Here is a 22400-nt window from a genome sequence, read left to right as displayed (position 1 = left end):
TCACAGATCAAGGATATTTTAAAAATAAGACTTCCACTTCTGGCCATAATAAAGTCCACCATAAACAACACAAGAATGGAAAACACTATATGAGGACTGTTCTTAGATATTGGATAACAGGTAGCACAGGACTTTGATCCCCAAAGAAGGCAATCAGATAAAGTGAGCCCTAGGGGCACATCAGCATTATGCTTTCTTTTAGGCACTTTCCAGACTGCATTGCAAGGAGAGAGATTGTGACCAGAGAGAGAACCGTGGCCTGAGTTCAGGAGACAGAGATCAAAGTGTGGGGTAGCTGAGGTAGTTAGAATTTGCAGGGTAAAGTACCAGAAAAGACTCCAGATATCTACATAGGGATCCTCCTGAGTCTTTGGTTGAATATTATCTGTGCTAATATAAGGTAAATCTCTATAAGGCAGAAAAAGAACAACCATCAGAGAGACTGGAGCTGAACAATTCCCAAAGTTCACATAGGCCTGGGAGAGAGGAGCACTGTGAATAGCCACAGGAGAGAGAACTTGTTGTTCAACAGAAACTCCAGAAGGGTCATGTATTAATAATGGACTGAACAGCCCTAGAATACTCTGGAAACATCAGAAGGAAACTTAAAAAAAAAACTTCAAAATGATCAAGCAGAGCCTTAAATTACTTAGTTATCAGAAAAGCAAATTTCAACACTCTTTAAAAGAAGACAACAAGGGCACCTGGGTGGCTCAGTGGGTTAAGCCCCTGCCTTCGGCTCAGGTTGTAATCTCAGGGTCCTGGGATCAAGCCTCACATTGGGCTCTCTGCTCTACAGGGAGCCTGCTTCCCCCTCTCTCTCTGCCTGCCTCTCTGCCTACTTGTGAACTCTCTCTCTCAATAAATAAATAAATAATCTAAAAAAAAAAAAAGAAAAGACAACAAGGTGAGAAAATCAACAATGTGAGATTCACAATGTACAGCGTCCATAAACAAGTAACATTGCTTCTATCAATGAAGGAGTAACTACTACAGAAATGTCCTCCTACAGGAAACAATTAGAAATTATGATAAATATATGATTTCCAGGTAAAATATGGGATGCTAGGCTAAATTAGAATTTCAGACAAAAAATGTCAGTGAAAGTATGTCCCATGCAACATTTGAGACATATTGATACTTAGAAAGTATCTGCTCTTTACTTGAAATTCAGGCAAATAAAAATTTAAATTTTTAAATTACAGGTGCATGTATTTTTATTAGCCCAGTAACAGTCCCAGCTTCAGATTAGAGGCAATTCTGGACATGGTTCAGGGTAAGGGAACCCAAACAGATCCCAGAAAACTGGAACCAAAGTGAGCATTCAAATAAAAATTGGAATTTAGGGAGGCAAAGATGGCTAAACTTTATAAATCAGAGTGCCACAGAGAAGAGAGTTATGTAGAGACAGACGTCTACAAATTCAATATCCATTGAGTCCTTGGCTGTGATTGCTTAGGATACAATTTCATGAGGCAGGGGAAACAACAACTTCCAGAAAAAAGGGGGGGGGGGAATCAAGGCATATAAATCAAGGCTACATAACTCCCAGAGCTCATATAGGACTAGAGTCTCTCTACACATCAGAATGAGAAGATTCCATTAAGTATGCAGGACTTTTAGTAAAGACTCCAGAAGGGGGTGCCTGGGTGGCTAGGTGGGTTAAGCATCTGCCTTCCACTCAGGTCATGATCTCAGGGTCCTGGGATCCACTCCCACATTGGGCACCCTGCTCAGTGAAGAGTCTGCTTCTCCCTCTGCCTCTGCTGCTCCCCCTGCTTGTTATCTCTGTGTGTCAAATAAATAAAATCTTAAACCAAAACAAAAACAAAAACAACAACAACAACAAAACAAAAAAAGACTCCCAAAGGATGAAGTCTTAATAGTCAGGACAAAATAGCTCTAGAGTTATTCTAACTCTAGATATATCACAAAAAGATACACAACAAGCCTCAAAAGAATCAAACTCACATACAAATAAGTGTCATTGGCCAGACCAAAGACCAACTCCAAATACCAAAAAATTTACTCAGCAATGTAAAATTAATAATCTTGAGCATCCAATAAAATATTTGCAGCCACAAAAGAATCAGGAATATATTATCTGTTACCAAGAGAAAAAACCATCAATAGAAACAGACTGAAAAAATGACAGAGATGAAAAAAAAAATGACAGAGATGATGCAATTAGTAGGCAAGACCTTTCACGCAGCTATTGAAAATATGTCCAATCTGTACACAGCCATAACATTAATATGATGGGACAAGACATGGAAGGTATTTTTTAAAGAACCACACAGAATTTCCAGAGCTGGAAAATACAGTGCCTGAAAAGAAAAAAACAAACATCCCAGATGTGCTTAACAACAAATTAAAGACAACAGCAGAATTAAAAAGACTTAGCAATAGAAAATAATCATCCACGGAGAAAAAAAAACTGGGGAAAAAAAAAAAGATACAGTGACAGGTGTAACGATATCAAGCTAACATTGTTAGTAATCGGAAAAAAATTCTCCCAGAAGGAGAAAAGTTACGAGGTCACAGAAAAAAGATTTGAAGAATGATTACATGTGTCCAAATGTGATTTAAAATGTAAACCTGTAGATCTAAGAAGATCAACAAACACCAAAGAGAACCACAGAGAATGCCACATTTGGACACATCATAATCAAATTGCTAAAAATCGGTGATAAATAAGAAGTAGAAACAGGCACACAGTACATAGCAGAAAGCAGATCAGAGTATCCCAATTTTCTGTCAGCAAAATGAAGACCCTAAGATAATAGAACAACAACCTCAATATGCTGAAAGAGAAAAAAAACAACAAACTTTCATCTCAGAATTCTAAATCTCAGGAAAAAAAATCTTTCACAAATAAGATAACCAAAGAATTTTTCAGAAATACAGAAGATAAGAGAATTCATTATCAACCTTATAACATAAAGAACATTCAACTTCTTCAGGGGGAAGATTCTTAGACCAGATATAAACTCAGATCTACACACACACACACACACACACACACACACAAATGAAGAGCACTAAAATGGTAAATATATGAGTAAACATAGACAATGTCTTTTCATGTTTTAATTTTCTTAAAAGATTAATTGGGAAATGAGACCTCCAGAATGGCAGACTATCAAATCTTCTCCACAATAAAACTTGATAAAGTTGTCAAAAACAGTAATTTCAGGGCTCTGGAAATCAACCTCAGGCATACAACAAATTTGAAAGTGTTCATTCAAGAAAAGCTACTGAACCTTGGGTAAGAACAATAAGAGTGTGTGGTGTTTTAGCCTGGGGGCTAGTGTACAACCTTCCCCTGGCTTCATCAGAATGGTAATTCTACCACAAGAAAGTACGCTCTGCAAAGCAGACTTGGCTGCCAGAGGGGGCTAACTTGATTTTTAAGTAGACCATGGGAAAACAACATCCCATAGTTGGGAGCCAATGGTAGGTGATGTTACACCTAAACTGAAATGGCTGTTTCGACTGTGGCAAGCAACAGATCAGCTAAATAGGCAGAAATATAAGTGGGTAATAATCCATGGAACAAGAGCATCGCAGTAGGCTTCGAGGAGCTCCTATATACTCTGGTGGTCTGAAAGGCTGTGTGCATTTACAGAGCTGTGCGCAAGATCAAGAAGAGATGGAGGGGGAACCAGCCAGATACACAACCCCGAGATGAAAACTTGTGCATGCTCAGAAGAGACATGAGAGTGGAAAGAAAAAAAGGGGGGGGGTGCTAAATTTATAAACTGCCTCAACTTTGACTGCATTCCCGAATCCAGACACAGATCCACAGGCAAAGAGTAGAATCCTTACTGATTCAAATGAGGTGGTATTTTAGAAGATATTCTGACCAATTAATGGCTAATCACTAAGTTATGCTGACAGAGGGATTTTATTTTTTTTAATTTGAGCACATATACCAATGTCCATGTACCATCATATATCATGAGGGAGAACATGTTCACAGATTTAGTGCAAGTTACCAAACAACAATAAAAATAAACCTGGGAGGATTCTAATACAGAGTTGCTCTAATGTATTCCCTAAAATATCCAGCTTTCAGCAAAAAATTGTAAGTCATGCAGAGAAGTAAGCAATATGACCATACTCAGGAAAAAGAGTAGTCAAAAGAAACGAAGGCACAGACTTAACAAAGTCTTCAGAGGAGCTATTATAAATATGTTCAAAGAACTAAAGAAACTCACATCTAAAGAGTTAATGGAAACTAGGGCAACAATGATCCAATAAATGCAGAATCAACAGCGACAGAAATTATTAAAAAGACTCAATGTACACAGTATATTATATACATATATAATAATAATAATAATAATAATAATATGTACTTAGATCTATTGCAATTCCTTCTATCAGCATTTTGTAGTCCTTCACACAACAGACTCTATACATATCTTATCAGACTTGTATCTAACTACTTTCCTTTTTGGAACTATTATAAATGATTTTTTTAAAAAAACTATCAAATCATATATGTTATTTGCTGGTATATGGGGTCAGAGTTTATTTTGGGTCATTGGTCTTGTATCCTGGAAACTTGCTAAACTCACTTATAAGGTTCAGAAGTTTTTGATACATTCTTTGGTATTTTCTATATCCAAATAATATTATCTTTGCACTTACTTTTAGTTTTTTGTTGTTGTTGTTGTTGTTGTTTACAGTTTTCCTGAATATAAAATTCTTGGTTTACTTTTTTTCTTTCAGCACTTGAATGTTATCTCACTACTTTTCGAACTTCATCATTTTGGATGTCAGTTGTTCATCATATTGTTTTCCCTCCTGTATGTGAGTTTTTCTCTCTTTCCATTTTCAAGATGTTCTTGTTGTCTTTGGCTTCGAACAGTTTGATTCTGTTTGTAGATGTGAGCTTCTTTGTGTCTATCCTACAAGTTTGTTGAACTTTTGGAAGTCTAAATTATTTTCTTCAAATATGGAAGGGTTTTAGCTATTATTTCTTTAAATATTTTTTCACCCACTTTCTATTTATCCTCTTCTGGGAGCCCATTATGCATATATCATGGTATACCATAGATCTTCCTTTTCCTCTTCTCTATTCCAATTTTGTTTTTAAGTTTCCCGACGTTTTTTCTTCTACCATCTGAAATCTACTGTTGATACCCCTAGCAAATTTTTTATTTCGGTTACATTTTTTCATCTCCAAAATTTGCATTTGGTGCTCTTTAACAAACTGTATCTCTATTGATCATTGCAACTTATTATATTAATAGAAAAAATGAAAAAAAATCCTTTCAATAGACACAGAAAATATTGAACAAATCTAATACTCATTTAGGAAAAAGTTTAAGCCAACTAGGAAGAAAATAAGGGATTTCCTCTACCTGATAGAAGAGCATCTGTGAAAAATCAATAGCTAATATTGTATTTAATGTGAAATATTGAGTGATTTCCCCTAAAACTGGGAACAAAGCAAGGATGATCACTCTCATCATCTCATTCAACCTTATACTAGGGGTCTTAGAGAGTGTAACAAGGCTAATACTAAGGAATCCATGTAAAAAAAAATTAGAACATAGGAGTTCAGTAAAGTCAAAAGAGCCAAGATAGATATGGAAACATCAATTAAATATCAGCAATGAGCTGCCCACATATGAAATTAATAATTGCATTCACAATAGCCTCAAAAAGTGAAAAAAAAAAAACCTATGCTGAATTTTAATAAAAGAAGTACAAGTCTGGTACACCAAAAACTAAAAGACATTGCTGAGAGAAAGGAATGAAGATATAAATAAATTGGGAAGTAATCTATGTTCAATAGTGTTAAGAAGGCAATTCTCAAATTGATCTATAGATTCAAAGTAATCTCTATCAAAACACCAGCAGGGGTGTTTTTTTTTTTTGTTTGTTTGTTTGTTTTTTTGTAGAAATTCACAAGCTGTTTCTGAAACTTATATTAAAATGCAAAGACTTGAGAATACCCTATACCATTTTGAAAAATAACAAAATTAGAGGACTCATATACTTCCAATTTCAAATCTTACTATAGTGATACAGTAACCAAAATAAGGTGGCACTGGCTCAAGAAAGAGATGTAAAACCAAAGGAAAACAACTGGAAGTCCAACAGTAAATCCTCACATTTATGGTTAATTAATCTTTGATACATGCCAAGGCAATTAGAAGGGGGATAGAAATAGTCTTTTCAACAAATAGTGCTGAGACAATTGGACAGCCACATGTAAAAAGATGAATTTAGACCTTTATCTCATATCATACACAAAAATTAACTCAAAATGAATGATATACCTAAATGTAAGAGCTGAAATTATTAAAAATTTAAAGGAACTTGGGATGCCTGGGTGGCTCAGTTGGTTGTCTGCCTTCAGCTCCGGTCATGATCCTAGGGTCCTGGGATCGAGTCCCACATCAGGCTCCTTGCTCAGCGAGGAGCCTGCTTTTTCCTCTGCCTGCTGTTCTCACTGCTTATTCTCTCTCTCTCTCTGACAAATAAATAAATAAAATCTTTAAAAAAAAATTTAAAAGAACTCAAAGAGAGGATAGCTTCATGATTTTGGGTCAGGCAGAGTTCTTAAACACTATACCCAGAGCATGATCCATATAGGAAGAAACTGATAAATTGAACACCATCAAATTGAAGCTTTTGTGCTTCAGAAAATACAACTGAGAAAATGAAAAAAATAAGACACAGATTGGAAAAATATTTTCAAATAATATATCTGATAAACACCTTGTGTCCATAATATATAAAGAACACCTACAAATCAAAAATAAAAAACACAACGAAAAAAAATTGGACAAAAAAGAATTGAAAAGATACTGTACCAAGAAACACATATGCATAACTATTAAGCCATTCCCACTTTTGTAAGCTTGGATACCACATTCCTCAAGGGTCTCTTCTTCAAAATCTGTATTTATTTCCCATATCATTCATTTAACATTTACTCTCAATCATGTGTTGTTAGATGTCCTTATATATGCATGCCTTAGCTATTAATCTGATCCAGACATTTGGAAATATCAGTAAACAGCATGTTATGATTATGTGAGGAGCAGAGACTAGTATGGATGTTGTTGTTGCACAGAGTAGCTATTAAACTGTGATGATTAGAGAGACAGATTATAAGAGACCTTTCATATAGCTTCTTCTGTGGAAGTTGGAATGTAAAAACTTCCTAACTCATACTTACTTTCCCCCTTCATATCTACAGGAATTTTTCAGAACTTCCTTTGACAAGTCTCTTTAGTGTTAACAACTCTCATGATTGACCAGCATTACACACAATTGGTCTAATACTTTTTTAAGTTTTATTCCAGCTTCCTTCCTTAAAATAGCAGTTTAATTTGGTCATTGGAACAAGGTTAACAATCAACTTCAAATTCTATTCTACTATGCCAAACCAGCTGAGACTACCTTCATTAAATTCACAAAGACTTCAGTAATACTAGACAAGAATTATATACTCTTTAAGTACAATATCTCAAAGATAATATGACATCCTGGGAATTCTTCTATTGGTATGTCTAGGTGTGTGGTCTATCAAATTGATAATTATTTCTCAACCTGGTCATTTTCTGTCCACTGGTTTTTTTTTTGTTTTTTTGTTTTTTTTTAATTTTTATTTATTTATTTATTTTTTAATTTTATTTTTTATCAACATATAATATATTTTTATCCCCAGGGGTACAGGTCTGTGAATCACCAGGTTTACACACTTCACAGCACTCACCATAGCACATACCCTCCCCAATGTCCATAATCCCACCCCCCTCTCCCAACGCCCCTCCCCCCATCAACCCTCAGTTTGTTTTGTGAGATTAAGAGTCACTTATGGTTTGTCTCCCTCCCAATCCCAACTTGTTTCATTTACTCTTCTCCTACCCCCTTAACCCACCATGTTGCATCTCCTCTCCCTCATATCAGGGAGATCATAGGATAGTTGTCTTTCTCCGATTGACTTATTTCGCTAAGCATGATACCCTCTAGTTCCATCCACGTCGTTGCAAATGGCAAGATTTCATTTCTTTTGATGGCTGCATAGTATTCCATTGTGTATATATACCACATCTTCTTTATCCATTCGTCTGTTGATGGACGTCTAGGTTCTTTCCATAGTTTGGCTATTGTAGACATTGCTGCTATAAACATTCGGGTGCACGTGCCCCTTCGGATCACTACGTTTGTATCTTTAGGGTAAATACCCAGCAGTGCAATTGCTGGGTCATAGGGTAGTTCTATTTTCAACATTTTGAGGAACCTCCATGCTGTTTTCCAGAGTGGTTGCACCAGCTTGCATTCCCACCAACAGTGTAGGAGGGTTCTCCTTTCTCCGCAACCTCGCCAGCATCTGTCATTTCCTGACTTGTTAATTTTAGCCATTCTGACTGGTGTGAGGTGATATCTCATTGTGGTTTTGATTTGTATTTCCCTGATGCCGAGTGATGTGGAGCACTTTTTCATGTGTCTATTGGCCATCTGGATGTCTTCTTTGCAGAAATGTCTGTTCATGTCCTCTGCCCATTTCTTGATTGGATTATTTGTTCTTTGGGTGTTGAGTTTGCTAAGTTCTTTATAGATTTTGGACACTAGCCCTTTATCTGATATGTCATTTGCAAATATCTTCTCCCATTCTGTCAGTTGTCTTTTGGTTTTGTTAACTGTTTCCTTTGCTGTGCAAAAGCTTTTGATCTTGATAAAATCCCAATAGTTCATTTTTGCCCTTGCTTCCCTTGCCTTTGGCGATGTTCCTAGGAAGATGTCGCTGCGGCTGAGGTCGAAGAGGTTGCTGCCTGTGCTCTCCTCAAGGATTTTGATGGATTCCTTTCTCACATTGAGGTCCTTCATCCATTTTGAGTCTATTTTCATGTGTGGTGTAAGGAAATGATCCAATTTCATTTTTCTGCATGTGGCTGTCCAATTTTCTCAACACAATTTATTGAAGAGGCTGTCTTTTTTCCATTGGACATTCTTTCCTGCTTTGTCGAAGATGAGTTGACCATAGAGTTGAGGGTCTATTTCTGGGCTCTCTATCCTGTTCCATTGATCTATGTGTCTGTTTTTGTGCCAGTACCATGCTGTCTTGATGATGACAGCTTTGTAATAGAGCTTGAAGTCCGGAATTGTGATGCCACCAACTTTGGCTTTCTTTTTCAATATTGCTTTGGCTATTCGAGGTCTTTTCTGGTTCCATATAAATTTTAGGATTATTTGTTACACTTCTTTGAAATAAATGGATGGTACTTTGATAGGAATTGCATTAAATGTGTAGATTGCTTTAGGTAGCATAGACATTTTCACAATATTTATTCTTCCAATCCAGGAGCATGGAACATTTTTCCATTTCTTTGTGTCTTCCTCAATTTCTTTCATGAGTACTTTATAGTTTTCTGTGTATAGATTCTTAGTCTCTTTGGTTAGAGACTAAGAATCTATACACAGGTTAGGTTTATTCCTAGGTATCTTATAGTTTTGGGTGCAATTTTAAATGGGATTGACTCCTTAATTTCTCTTTCTTCTGTCTTGTTGTTGGTGTAGAGAAATGCAACTGATTTCTGTGCATTGATTTTATATCCTGACACTTTACTGAATTCCTGTACAAGTTCTAGCAGTTTTGGAGTGGAGTCTTTTGGGTTTTCCACATATAGTATCATATATCATCTGCGAAGAGTGATAGTTTGACTTCTTCTTTGCCGATTTGGATGCCTTTAATTTCCTTTTGTTGTCTGATTGCTGAGGCTAGGACTTCTAATACTATGTTGAATAGCAGTGGTGATAACGGACATCCCTGCCGTGTTCCTGACCTTAGCAGAAAAGCTTTCAATTTTTCTCCATTGAGAATGATATTTGCGGTGGGTTTTTCATAGAAGGCTTTGATAATATTGAGGTATGTGCCCTCTATCCCTACACTTTGAAGAGTTTTGATCAGGAAGGGATGCTGTACTTTGTCAAATGCTTTTTCAGCATCTATGGAGAGTATCATATGGTTCTTGTTCTTTCTTTTATTAATGTGTTGTATCACATTGATTGATTTGCGGATGTTGAACCAACCTTGCAGCCCTGGAATAAATCCCACTTGGTCGTGGTGAATAATCCTTTTAATGTACTGTTGAATCCTATTGGCTAGTATTTGGCGAGAATTTTTGCATCTGTGTTCATCAAGGATATTGGTCTGTAGTTCTCTTTTTTGATGGGATCCTTGTCTGGTTTTGGGATCAAGGTGATGCTGGCCTCATAAAATGAGTTTGGAAGTTTTCCTTCCATTTCTATTTTTTGGAACAGTTTCAGGAGAATAGGAATTAGTTCTTCTTTAAATGTTTGGTAGAATTCCCCTGGGAAGCCATCTGGCCCTGGGCTTTTGTTTGTTTGGAGATTTTTGATGACTGTTTCAATCTCCTTGGTTTGTTGTTTTTTTTAAACAGTAAAAGATACTGCCTCCCTGAACTGAGTACAAATACAAAAAAATTAACTAATCATTAATTATGCATGACATTATATACCAATTATTTATGACGAAGCCTGAGAGTGTTATAAATATAATCTCATTAGTTTTCTCAAAATTTCCACAGGCTTTAAAGGTAGACATTGTTATCTCTATATTTAACATATTACTCTATTAATAAAAACTACAGACTCCTTTACATTTTACAAAACACACCTACATTTATCATTTCACTTGCCCTTTTGTGAAATTGACACTATCATCTTTTTTCCAATGAGAAAACTTGGGTTTAATCACTTCCAAGATCTTTGTAATCATTAATATTAATGCAGGCTCACCTTTACCACCGAAAAAGTGCCCTTATTCAAAGGACCACCCTCATATAGAAAAGAGCTGGGAATACCTGGTTTGATATTAGGAAATGAGACAGTAAGGGCAGAAAGGGAACCTTTAAGGACCAAGACTAAGTGGTATTAATTAACTATATTGCAGTTAGGGTCTAAAATTTGTTTTGCCATCACTGCCTTTGCTCCTAGGACATTCCCATCAAAATTTGAACTGATATGTTTAATCATTTTTCAATTAATTTTTTAACTTAAGAGTCATTAACACCCAATGTTACATTATTTTTAGGTATACAACTTAGTGATTTGACAAGTTTATGTTATGCTCACAAGTGTAGCTACTGTCTGTCACCATACAACACTATCACAATATCACTGATTTTATTTTCTAGGCTGTCTTTTATTCCCATGACTTATTCATTCTGTAACTGGAAGGCTATATCTCCCACTCCCCTTTACCCATTTTGCCCATCCCCTTCCCCTCTAGCAACCATTAGTTCTTTGTATTTACAGATCTGATTCTGCTTTTTGTTTGTTTACCCATTTGGGGTTTGGGTTTTTGTTTTGTTTTGTTTTTTTATATTCCACAGATGAGTAAAATCATATGGTATTTGTCTTTCTCCGTCTGACTTATTTCACTTAGCATAATACCATCTAGGTCCTTCCATGTGTGCATGCATGTATGTATATAAAAATCTTCTTTATCTTTAGTCTATCAGTGGACTCTCAGGTTGTTTCTGTATCTTGGCTATTGTAAATAATGCTGCAATAAACATTGGGATGCATGTAACTTTTCAAATCAGTGTTTTTGCTTCCTTAAATACCTAGTAGTGGAATTAGTGGATCATACAGTATTTCTGATTTTTAATTTTTGAGGAAACTCTGTACTATTTTCCACAGTGGTTGTACCAATTTAAATCCCCATCATATATATTTAATCCTTAAGAGAACATTCTAGAGAAGAAAAAAAATATAAGAAAGCAATAATGTCGCAAATAGTTACTGATTATAGGGCTCATATAACAAGATTTACAGCCTTCAAGTTTCCTAAAACCCTCTATTCTTCTAGGTAGCTAAAAAAGTTTTCATAATTGCCATTAAGAAGTCAGGCCACTTTAGAAAAATGTCTATTTGGTTCCTCTGTCCATTTTTATTTTTTAAATTTTTGAGAGAGAGAAAACACAAGTAGGGGGGTGGGGGAGCATAGGGGCAGGGGGAGGGGGAGATGGAGAATCTTAAGCAGGGAGCTCAGCAGGGAGCCCAGCAGGGAGCCCAACACAGGGCTCGATCTCATGACCCCGAGGATCACGATCTGAACTGAAATCAAGAGTCGGCCGCCTAAGGGACTGAGCCACCCAGGTACCCCCTTCTGTCTAATTTTTTAAATCAAATTGTTAGTTTTTCATTTGTTTGTTAAGGTGTATGAGTATTTTATATATTTTGGATGTTAACTTCTTTTCTGATTTATGGTTGCAAAAATTTTCTCCCATTCAGTAAGTTGTCTTTTCATTCTATTATTTCTTTTGCTATGTGGAGAGCCACATGGTGAGATGCTCAATATCACTAATCAGAGACATGCAAGTCAAGGCCACAGTGAGACATCACCTCTCACATGGTAGAATGGTTGTTGTCAAGAGGACAAGGGAAAACAGGTGCTTGCAAGGATGTGGTGCAAATAATGTATAGTATAGTACTACTTATACATTATTAATGGGAATGTAAGTTCGTTCAGTCACTGTGTTAAACAATACAGAGGTTCCTCAAAAAATTAAAAATAGATCTACCATAGGATCCAGCAATTCTATCTCTGAGACTATACCCAAAGGAAATGTAAACAGAATTTTGACAAGATACATGCACTCCCATGTTTATTGCAGCATTATTCACAATACCTAAGGTCGGGAAACAACCCAAATGTCAATCAATAGGTGAATGGATAAAAACACTGTGGTGTGTGTGCATATAAAATGGAATATTATTCAGCAGTGAGAAAGGATATTTGCTGTTTGAGACAACATGGATGGACTTTAAGCACATTATGTTAAGCAAGATAAATTAGAGGAAAAACCAATATTGTACAATATCACTTATCTGTGGAATCTAAAAAATTAAACTTTTAAGAAAGAGTAAAAAAGCGGTTACAAGGGGAAGAAGGGTAAGGAGATAAGACTAATGGTGTTTGAGGATACAGATTTATAATGATCAGTATATAAGTTATAAAGATCTAATGCACAGTATAATGGATACAGATAATACTATACTGTAACTATGTAATGTGCTAAATATCACTACAATGCCAATCATAGTACAATATATAAATGTATCAAAGTAACACACTGTATACCTCAAATTTATACAAGGTTACATGTCAAATTATTTCATAAAAACATACATGCACACTGCATTCCAAAAAATTAAAATGTTCAAGAGGAAAAAAAAAGTCAAAAGGCTGCTGTCATACACTCTGACTCCTGGTGGCAGATAAAAACAGATGCCACAGAATGCCACTGGAGCAGGCAGCTGAGGTTGAACTTAGCCATTAGTAACTAGCACATCTGTCAATGAGATGTTGCTGACTTTTACAGGAAGCACCCTAACACTACTGTTACATTATAACACAATGCTATATTGAGGTTTTTAATGTTTGTATTGGGGTATTAGTTGTTTAGGCACCTGATAATTATTATAGCTAAAAAAATAATGAAGAAAAAGGAAGAAGAAGGAAGAAGGAAGGAAAAAGGAAAGAAGAAGAAGCCAACAATCTGATGGCATGGTAATTTTTGGCCAAAACAGCCTCTAGTCGTGCAAATACAAAAACCATTGTCCAAGGAGGAAACTGAGGAAAGCAGGACAGGCGGTATTTCAAGAGCTCTGCTACTAAGTAACCGTGGACTGAACAAACCACAATTCCTTAATCTGTAAAACAGTAACTCTTGCTAACTCCTGACTGCATTTAAAAATGCCTGGCATATAGAAGTTCATCAGAAGGAAGGCTTAGAGGGGCGCCTGGGTGGCTCAGTGGGTTAAGCCGCTGCCTTCGGCTCAGGTCATGATCTCAGGGTCCTGGGATCGAGTCCCGCATTGGGCTCCCTGCTCGGCAGGGAGCCTGCTTCCCCCTCTCTCTCTCTCTCTCTGCCTGCCTCTCTGTCTACTTGTGATCTCTCTCTGTCAAATAAATAAATAAAATCTTTAAAAAAAAAAAAAAAAGAAGGAAGGAAGGCTTAGAGGTAAAAGTCCAGTTTGAGCTTCCGCTGTGCTACAACTTGTCACCTTGTGGTCTTTCTAAATCTTAGTGTTCTCATATGAAAAGCAGAGTTAGAAATGTCTACATGCTGGAGTTAAGTGATTATTTTTTATTTTGAGAAGCAAGTGAGAGAATGCTAGCAAAATAACTTTATTGGTCATAATTTTAAAATTAACTATAAAATTTTTAAGAATTTGTTAAGCTCTGGGTATACGACGGAATCTCTCACACCCAACCAAAGCTCAGGCTTACTCCCCTCTGTCCACCACCATCATTAAAACACTCTCAGTGCCGTTCTGGTCACCATATCTGGACAGAGGAGGTGTCCTGTCCATTCTCAGGGCCAATCTCGTCACCATATTTGGAAGAAGAGGTGTCCTGTTCCCTTTAAGTCAGGGACAGATATACTATACTAGTATACACCTATACTATAAAGTCATTATGGAGAGCCAGGGAAGCAGGAACAGCATGTTTATTAGAAGATTTACCTTGAAGTAATTATTTCCCACACACTGTACTGCATTCGTTACACTCCATTCAGGTGACCACCATGCCTTTATCTATACCTTTGTGCACTTCAGGGATTTACCACGTATACCAAATATTGGGCACAACAGATTTGCAAATGGGTGAGTATCTTTTATGGGATTTGTAAAGTACTGTCTAAATTCATGCGAACATTACTACCTCTGATAACTTCACTGAAATGTTTATAACATGATTTTGAGTCACGTTTCGCCACCAAGGGGGAGAACTTTCACTTGTTCTTTCATACACTCAAGATTATTTTTAAAGCACTTATTGTGTCATGCCTTTGGTCACTTACTAAATACCACTGATGAATCAAATAAGCATGGTTCCTGCCCTTACAGATTTAATAGTCTAGTGGGAGAAAGATAACAAAGAAATAAAGCAAGCAAGTCAGCATATGCACTGGTCAGGCTGGGCAAGATTATACCTTGTTGATGAGCACCCCCCAAATCTCAACGGCTTCATACCAATGAAGCTTTTCTTCCCTCCACTCACGCAATTTGCTCAATGCAAGTCTATGGGAGTGGTCTGCACATCCCTGTCACTCAGAGAATCAGACTGATAGATGTTTTCCCTTAACAAGTGCTTTCAACAGTCTCCACGGCAGTGGAAAAGGAGTGTGGCAAATCCCACAGTGATCTTAAAGTTTCTGTTCCAAAGTGGTTCGTATCCTTCCTACTTGTGTCTCATTATGCAAAGCAAGTCACATGGTCATATTTAAATTTGAAGAGAGTGAAGAAGTACAGCACCACAGTGTGCTCAGATGAAAGAAATGCAAAAATATTCAGTGAGTAATTCCAATGATTACCACAATATGAAATTTCAAATAAACGGGGGGGGGGGCACCTTACGTGGGATGTCTGAAAATTCTCTTTAGACATGAATAGATGAGAAGAACTCAGTCCGATCGTGAGAAGAAAGAAGTCCTGTCAGAATGAACATGGGTGGAAATTCTAAGACTGACAAGAGCTAAGCTGCTACAAGGAACAGAAAAATGACTGAAGCATGATCACTGAGAAAGGCACTGGAAGGAAGGGCCGGGATGAGATCCTTGAGATCTTCATCTGCCACAGCGAGGAAGGACTCTGACGCCAAGGAGGGCTTTAAGGCAGGGAACAGCGTCATCTGGTTTCCGGTCGCTGTGTGGAACACAGTGGTGTGGGTCAGGAGTGGGAACTATGATGGTGCAGCGTTATTAAAAGTGGAAGGAAATGCACCGGCACCAGAGAAAGAAAGAACAAACACATTTCCAGATATACTTTCGTGGTGGAAACAATAAGACAGCCAGATAGAGGAGCTATAGGACTTGAGGAAAGGATGACTCAAGAATGACTCCTGGATTTCTGCTCTGAGCCACAGCGTGGGAGGTGTTATCATTTGTAGAGCTGATTAAGACAGGCAAAGGACTGGTTTTGTTTGATTATTGTTTCGTTTGTTCTTTTTTTGGGGGAGGGGTTGGCTGGCTGCAGCGAAGTTTGAGAGTATGATTTAAAAGTTAATTTTAGTAAAGCTGTGAGATATTCCAATGCAGATCAAGGAGGAAGTGCATAGTCACGTCTGGACTCCGTAGGTGGCCTAGCTGGTTGGATATATTTGGAGGTTGTCAGCATGTATGAGGCAATTGAAGCCAAAGAAATAGATAGTATCTCACCTAAAGAGTAAATTTAGGAAAGAGACGGGGGCTCAGGATGGAGTCCTGGAGAGCTCTGACATTTGGAGGTCAGTAGGACAAGGGCTGGCACAAAGTCCAAGGAGTAGCCAGGGATGAGACAATCTTCTGGCTTTGTTCAATTCCTTCATCCAACCAATATTTATTCTTTGCCTCCTGTGGACCAAAACTGCTCTAGGTGCTCAGAATATGGTGGTACATAAGCCAGTCAAGGTTTCTGCCTCCATGAAGCTTACATTCTGTTGGAGCGCACACACAACAAACAAGCAGACAAATAAAATAAGATGATTTCCGCAGTGCAGGTGCTGTGAAGACAGACAAATGCTGGGAGTATTATTAGGCCAACTGAATTAGGTTTAAAAAGAGAAAAGGGACATGAACATGCCTCATAACATGTAATTATAATCAAAATGTTTCTCCTTGAGTTGAGTAATGGCAAATACGATTTGGTTTACAACTTCAAAAACAATGGGAGCAGAGACCATACTGGGAAATACCTTCACCAATGGGAAGTGAAGGCGACATCTATGGTGCCAGCTAGCACGGGTGCTCACTCTGTGAGGAGAAGAAAGGAATCCGTCAAGGGCAGTTCAAAGCATTTAGCAGGGCTCTCTGGATTCTAGTAACTCCACAGGATATTTCTACCATATCACAAGCACTGCGGGCTTTTTCAGATCGATGTTAACATGTTTTCTATCAAATATTTTCTAAGAGAAGCAAATATATTTTCTGTGTCATCTACAGTTGTGCTCCATATAATTAAGATGTGTGACAACTGTCTATATGTGTGTGTTCCAAGAAGGCAGTCTGCCAGGCAATGCAAGAAAGAAAATGTCATTGATTCTATACTCTGACCATACCCCTCCTCCCCAATTGACTGTTTCTGTCCCTGCTCCAGGGAAGGCATTCAGTGCACAGGAGAACCTGGAGTTACAGAGAGATGGAGATGTGGCTTTATTTCACTAAAGAGCTAGCAAGAGCTCCTTCACTGGAGCTAATTTGCAAAACTTTTCTAATGACCACGAAGCATGTGCATGCTTTCCAGGTACCTCAAGCTAGGCAAGTACTTTTCTTTCTTTTTTTTTTTTTTTTTAAAGACAGTGCTTGTCATCCCAGAGCCATCTGTGTGAGAGCTGAGTGTAGGGCAATAGAGTTCTTATAGGAAGCCTATCCCAGACCACGACCTGAAAGTAGCTGTGGTTTGAATTCAAATCTGCACCAATTAAAATTATTTCTCCTATCTTCTTCAGAATTGGACCATGATAAACTTATCTGCCATTTAGACCCAATCAACTTCAAATATTTAATTTTCTTTATCTATTAAAAAAGCTTACTAGTTATAACCTATACTTCTTATGGTCTCAGAGGATTCTCACCTTCCTAGAGTAGATAACTAAGGTGTAAGCAATGTTAGTGTTTGTCTGATCCAATATGGTTGCCTATGCAGTAGAATATAAAATTCTATAAAATTACTGCCAAGATATTAAGAAATACCTAGTCCTTATGGGAAATAATTGAACACTGAAAGGTGCCTGGAGCTCATGAGGAAAACACGGATGGGGACATGCTAAGATAAAAAATATTCCAACGAAAGTCAAAGTCATTGACTCCTCTCATCCCTCGTACAAATATTTTCCTCCATGTCAACAGCCTCTCAGGTAACAATGTTGGCTGGAGACTAAGAGACTTAAGTAATGCTAATTTAAGACGTGATTTCTGTGACCTATATGTGTCTTCTATTCAACATACATAGCTTTGAAATAATTTTAAATTATCTAATTGCCTGCCTCCCAGGAGGCTTGTTGGCTTCACAAACAGTATAAATTTTCTCACGTTCCTGAAATCCAAATTGGTCTTTTTCTTTATTAAGTTATCCCAGAAACTCAAAGGAATGTGAACAATGAACTGAAATTCTCAATACCAGATGCTGAAAGTTATCCATTTCACCTAAGACCAAATCTGCATATCCCGGCCAGGGTGGGCGGGGAGAGGAAGGTGTGGGCAGAGCAGGGAATATGAAAGGAATGAAGTTTGCCATCAGCCTTCCTCTTTCCATCTCCCCACGGATGACAGCTCCCAACCAGCTCCTCTGAAAATATGCTGTCATCCTACCCCAACCATGAGAAACCCACGGCCTAGAACTATTTTACATCTCATTCCTCTGGACCCTAAGTTACCAAGTGGTGAATGTTGTCAACTCAACCATGTACTGTAGGAGAGAGAGAAACCCACTACTAAACAAGGACGTTATTTCTAATTGTATTATGACCCACTAACAAACTTCAAGCAAGGTGAGAAAGGGACCATATCAAGCAAAGCAGAACGCTTATGAGCAGCTTAGAATCCAAGCAAGGAATCTACCTTATGCGTGACCGGCTGAGCTGGGAACAAGACCAACAAGCCAGATGCCTCTTAGTAAATCATCTAGGTCACCTCAAAATTACCTATTTAAGTTGATCGATATTCTACAGGGCAGCAGTGATAAAATTACAAACAACTCGATCAATATGTGTAGTTCTCTAACTTCACAGATCAGTCCACAGGATAAACAACAAGGAGTGAGAAGATCTCACTGCCCTACAGTGTCTTCTCCACACTGCCTGAATAGGTCTCTTTCCCTCTGCTCAGGTGTGAAATTCTACCAAATCAAGATTCATTTGGGTTAACAAGCCCATTTTGAAAGGTAAATAACTCTAAGAGAATTAGTTTAACAATTAAGTCCTTTATGGAGAATGCACTGGCTGCTTTAAATTACTTCCCTCCTAAACTCCAGTTGAGATATCCCCAGAGTAATGAGTACTTTAATAGAGACTTAGAAAACATAAGAGTAATTTTGGAATATGAGGAGAAGGGCTTTAGGTACAGACATGCTTAGGTAGAACTTAAACGTGGACGGTCCGAGCAGCCAGAGGCACGATGAAGTGAAGAGCAGGGGTGAGGAACGAGAAGTCTGAAGGCCCTGACCACAACAGATAAACACTTGCAAAATGTGTCCTGGACGGGGCATGCTCCCAGTTTTCCATGTAACATTGCCTCTTAACTACTCAGATAGGAGAAGATAAGGGTCCAACAGTCTCTACTAAAAGAGAAAAGTCAAAAGCTGCCTTAATCGCGTCACACTTCGTAGAAACAGATCATCTTGAAATTCAACTATGTGACTAGAAAAAAAAAAAAACACCTCCATATATCTCTATACTCCAAATTTTGGTAACAGCTAAAAGGAATAAAATCTTTTTCTGATATTTTTCAAAAGCCTTACTGACTTAAAAGAACGTATGTCAAAAGGCACTATCAGTTGATGGCAGTGGGTTGTCAACTGTGGGAGTCAAATGTAGGGCATTGTTTCAGTTCCCTCATGCTTCTGTTTCTCAGACCTTTATTCTAGTCAGCCAACGCTGGGGATGAACATATTTTCACTCAGATACAAACCGCCTTTCCTTGAATATTCTAGGGGTTTGGAGGGCCTCTGGAAAAGTCATAAACAGAGTATAGAGGTGCCTTTAGAAAACCAGTTTTTACCAGACTCCAGAGTCAGATGAAGGTATCTTATATCTTAACTCTATTACTTACTGTCCAGCTCAGATACTTGATGATTTGTAGTTGTGGACACCAAATAGATGATCTATAAACCGCCTGTGGCCAGAGCTGCTCGAAGAATCCCAAACCTGGCTGGAGGGAGCTGCGCGGCAACGCCCCGCAGCGCAGTGACTCGGTGGGTCCCGGAGGACTCCAGGGACCTCTGTTTTTACACCGGCTCTACCCTCCCAGCCTTGACGCGTCACCCCAGGCAGGCTTTTAACTTGTTCCCCCTGTACTTCTTTCCACAGTCTGTGAGTTAATCAGCAGCCCTTGGGAGGAAAACCTAATTTAAATGATTTGTAAACGAAAGTTTTATGGAGTACAATTAATAATAAATAGCAAGGCGTTAAGCCCTTGATAGCGCAAGTGAATCAGTTTCCGAGCCCTTCCATCCTCTGCCAGCGGCAATCGGCTGGCAGTTTTTACAGGATGCTCACATCTGCTGTCGGACCAAACCTTCCCAACCCTGCCCAGCTGGAAAATCTGACGACTTTAAATTAGCACCTGAGCCTCTGACGGAACCTGGACTGGATCCTGACGGAAGAACCAAGCGGCATAAGGAGGCTTTGGAGGATCGGAGATTTAACACCAGCGGGCTCAGAAGAGGCTGTTCTCCAAAGGTCTGAGCTCCGAGCTCAAGGAGGGAGGGTAATTTATACCTTTCTACTTCCGCACACATGGTACTTCAAGCGCCCGCGAGAATGGGGTAGGGAAGAAGAACCAGGAAGTCCCCTAGGACAATGGCCAGGAACTTTTGGCCACCTTGGGTACAAATTTTCCCCTATCAAGCCCATACCCCAAGCCCGCCTAACAGGTAAGGTCTTGAAACTAACTTCCTTTTAGGGCCTGCGGACAGCGGCCCCTTCCTGGCTTCTGTGAACGTTAGCTCCAGAGTCAAGGAGAGCCAGACCCAGCAGCCGACTGGACTCCCCTACCTGTACAAAGCGAGATCTGAAAACAGCTCCAAAGCTGATATTCTAGGGCTGAGGCAGGAATTTAGTGTCCTGGGAAAGCCCTGGAAACACATTGGAAAGCCAGTATGACCTTCAGCATGTGTGCCCAATATAGCAGACTCACCATTCAACCCATGATCTTGACTTAAATCCTAATCCGTGCCAGTCTTTCATCTGCCTTCATGGGTCCCCAGCTTTGGCACTGGGCCCTTGCTGCTTCTAATATCTCTACCTTTTCAGCATGCAGCTCTCTGAGAAGAAAAAAGTGTTAAAAAAAACAAACAAATGAACAAAAACTAGAGCCCACCTAGTTTATCCCACTGAAATCCAGAGCCTTGATTTCCATCAGTCAAGGTTGCTCAATCCAAATGCCCATCTCTATCAATCCGAAAGCTTGTGGTTATTATTTATGGTGTTGTTGCTTTTAACTAAGACTTTGTGAAAGGATGAAAATACTTATTTAAAGGTGTTTTACTCATACTATGAAATGAAAAGTATATGCAATTTATTGTAGAGCTAACTTGAGTATACTCACATGCAATTATTATAGCGGGAGGCATAGGCTTTTCCTATACATAGGCAGTTCCTATATACATAGGCAGTTCCTCTCACTAAAAGGTTAATGAAAATCCTTTGTTAGGGTATTAAAAAGTCATCTCAGTTCTAATCTAGCATGGTTTCTTCTCCTTGCAACATATAGTCCCTGCTAAACCCCTTTTATGGGCCCCATGTTGTGTATATTGGTTCCAGCCTAGGCTGAAACAATGTTTTCTTTTATCACCACACTTATTCATAGTCTCTTCAGGAAAACTGCTCTGAGTTAAATACTGGCTTTAATAATTGCATTTCTAGAAAGCCTTTACTTTCCTCAACATACTCCGAAGAGTATCTGCCACTAAATGGTCCTCGTGTTGTTTCTGTGATGCTACAGTTGGGCATGAATTCTGCATGATGCCTTGAAAAATAGAGACCTGCTGGGATGGACTCACTCACTTTGTGGAAATACAATTTCATCTCTACACCATCATTAATATCCACACCAATTCTCCTTCTGGCTCATTTCAACAATAAAACCAATTCTCCAGCTTCTCCCTGGAAGGAGCTTGTATACACATCCAGCACCCCAACTTTTGTGGCTGCCATCCAACAGACAGAACCCTGTGCCACCTAGCTCTAATAGTGAATGGGGCTCGGCATTCATATCCCACAGGAATACAGTAAGTAAAAAAAAGCAGTTTTCACATATGGGCACACATACTATTTCCTCCTGGCCCAGCACATATGGGTAGCCACACCTTGTCCCATCACCTGTGAATTCTCTGTGAACCTCGGACGTAGGTGTGGTAGACTACTGGTCACTCCTAGGGAGCTCGGTTTTTGACTTTGTAGTTCCTGCCCAAGTTCATTCTTTCCTTGAGGAAGTTCAATGCATGGATTATTAGCCATTAAGGACTTTTAGAAATAGTCCAGATTGTTCAGAATTTAAAAGCAGCTATAGGGCCTCCTGGGTGGCTCAGTCCGTTGAGCATCTGACTCTTGATCTCAGCGTTGTGAGTTCAAGCCCCACATTGTGTTCCATGCTGGGCGTGGAGCCTACTTTAAAAAAAAATTAAAAATAAAATAATAAAAT

At 38.5% G+C, this 22400-nt stretch overlaps 1 long non-coding RNA gene across 1 annotated transcript in view; it reads right to left on the bottom strand.

The window, feature by feature from the left end:
* LOC111159863 overlaps positions 1 to 22273 on the bottom strand; it is a 75315-nt gene extending 53042 nt beyond the window's left edge. Inside the window, exons 1-2 of the long non-coding RNA XR_002641435.1 lie at positions 22079 to 22273; positions 20895 to 21021 (exon numbers count right to left, since the gene is read on the bottom strand). This is a non-coding gene — a long non-coding RNA (uncharacterized LOC111159863). The remainder of the gene's footprint in view (positions 1 to 20894; positions 21022 to 22078) is intronic.
* Between the last annotated feature and the right edge of the window lie 127 nt (positions 22274 to 22400).

This window comes from Enhydra lutris, unplaced genomic scaffold (genome assembly GCF_002288905.1).
Source record: "Enhydra lutris kenyoni isolate GAN:26980312 unplaced genomic scaffold, ASM228890v2 scaffoldscaffold70, whole genome shotgun sequence".
NCBI lineage: Eukaryota > Metazoa > Chordata > Mammalia > Carnivora > Mustelidae > Enhydra > Enhydra lutris.
Note: the sequence above shows the minus strand (reverse complement) of the source record. Positions and strands in the feature narration are given on the sequence as shown.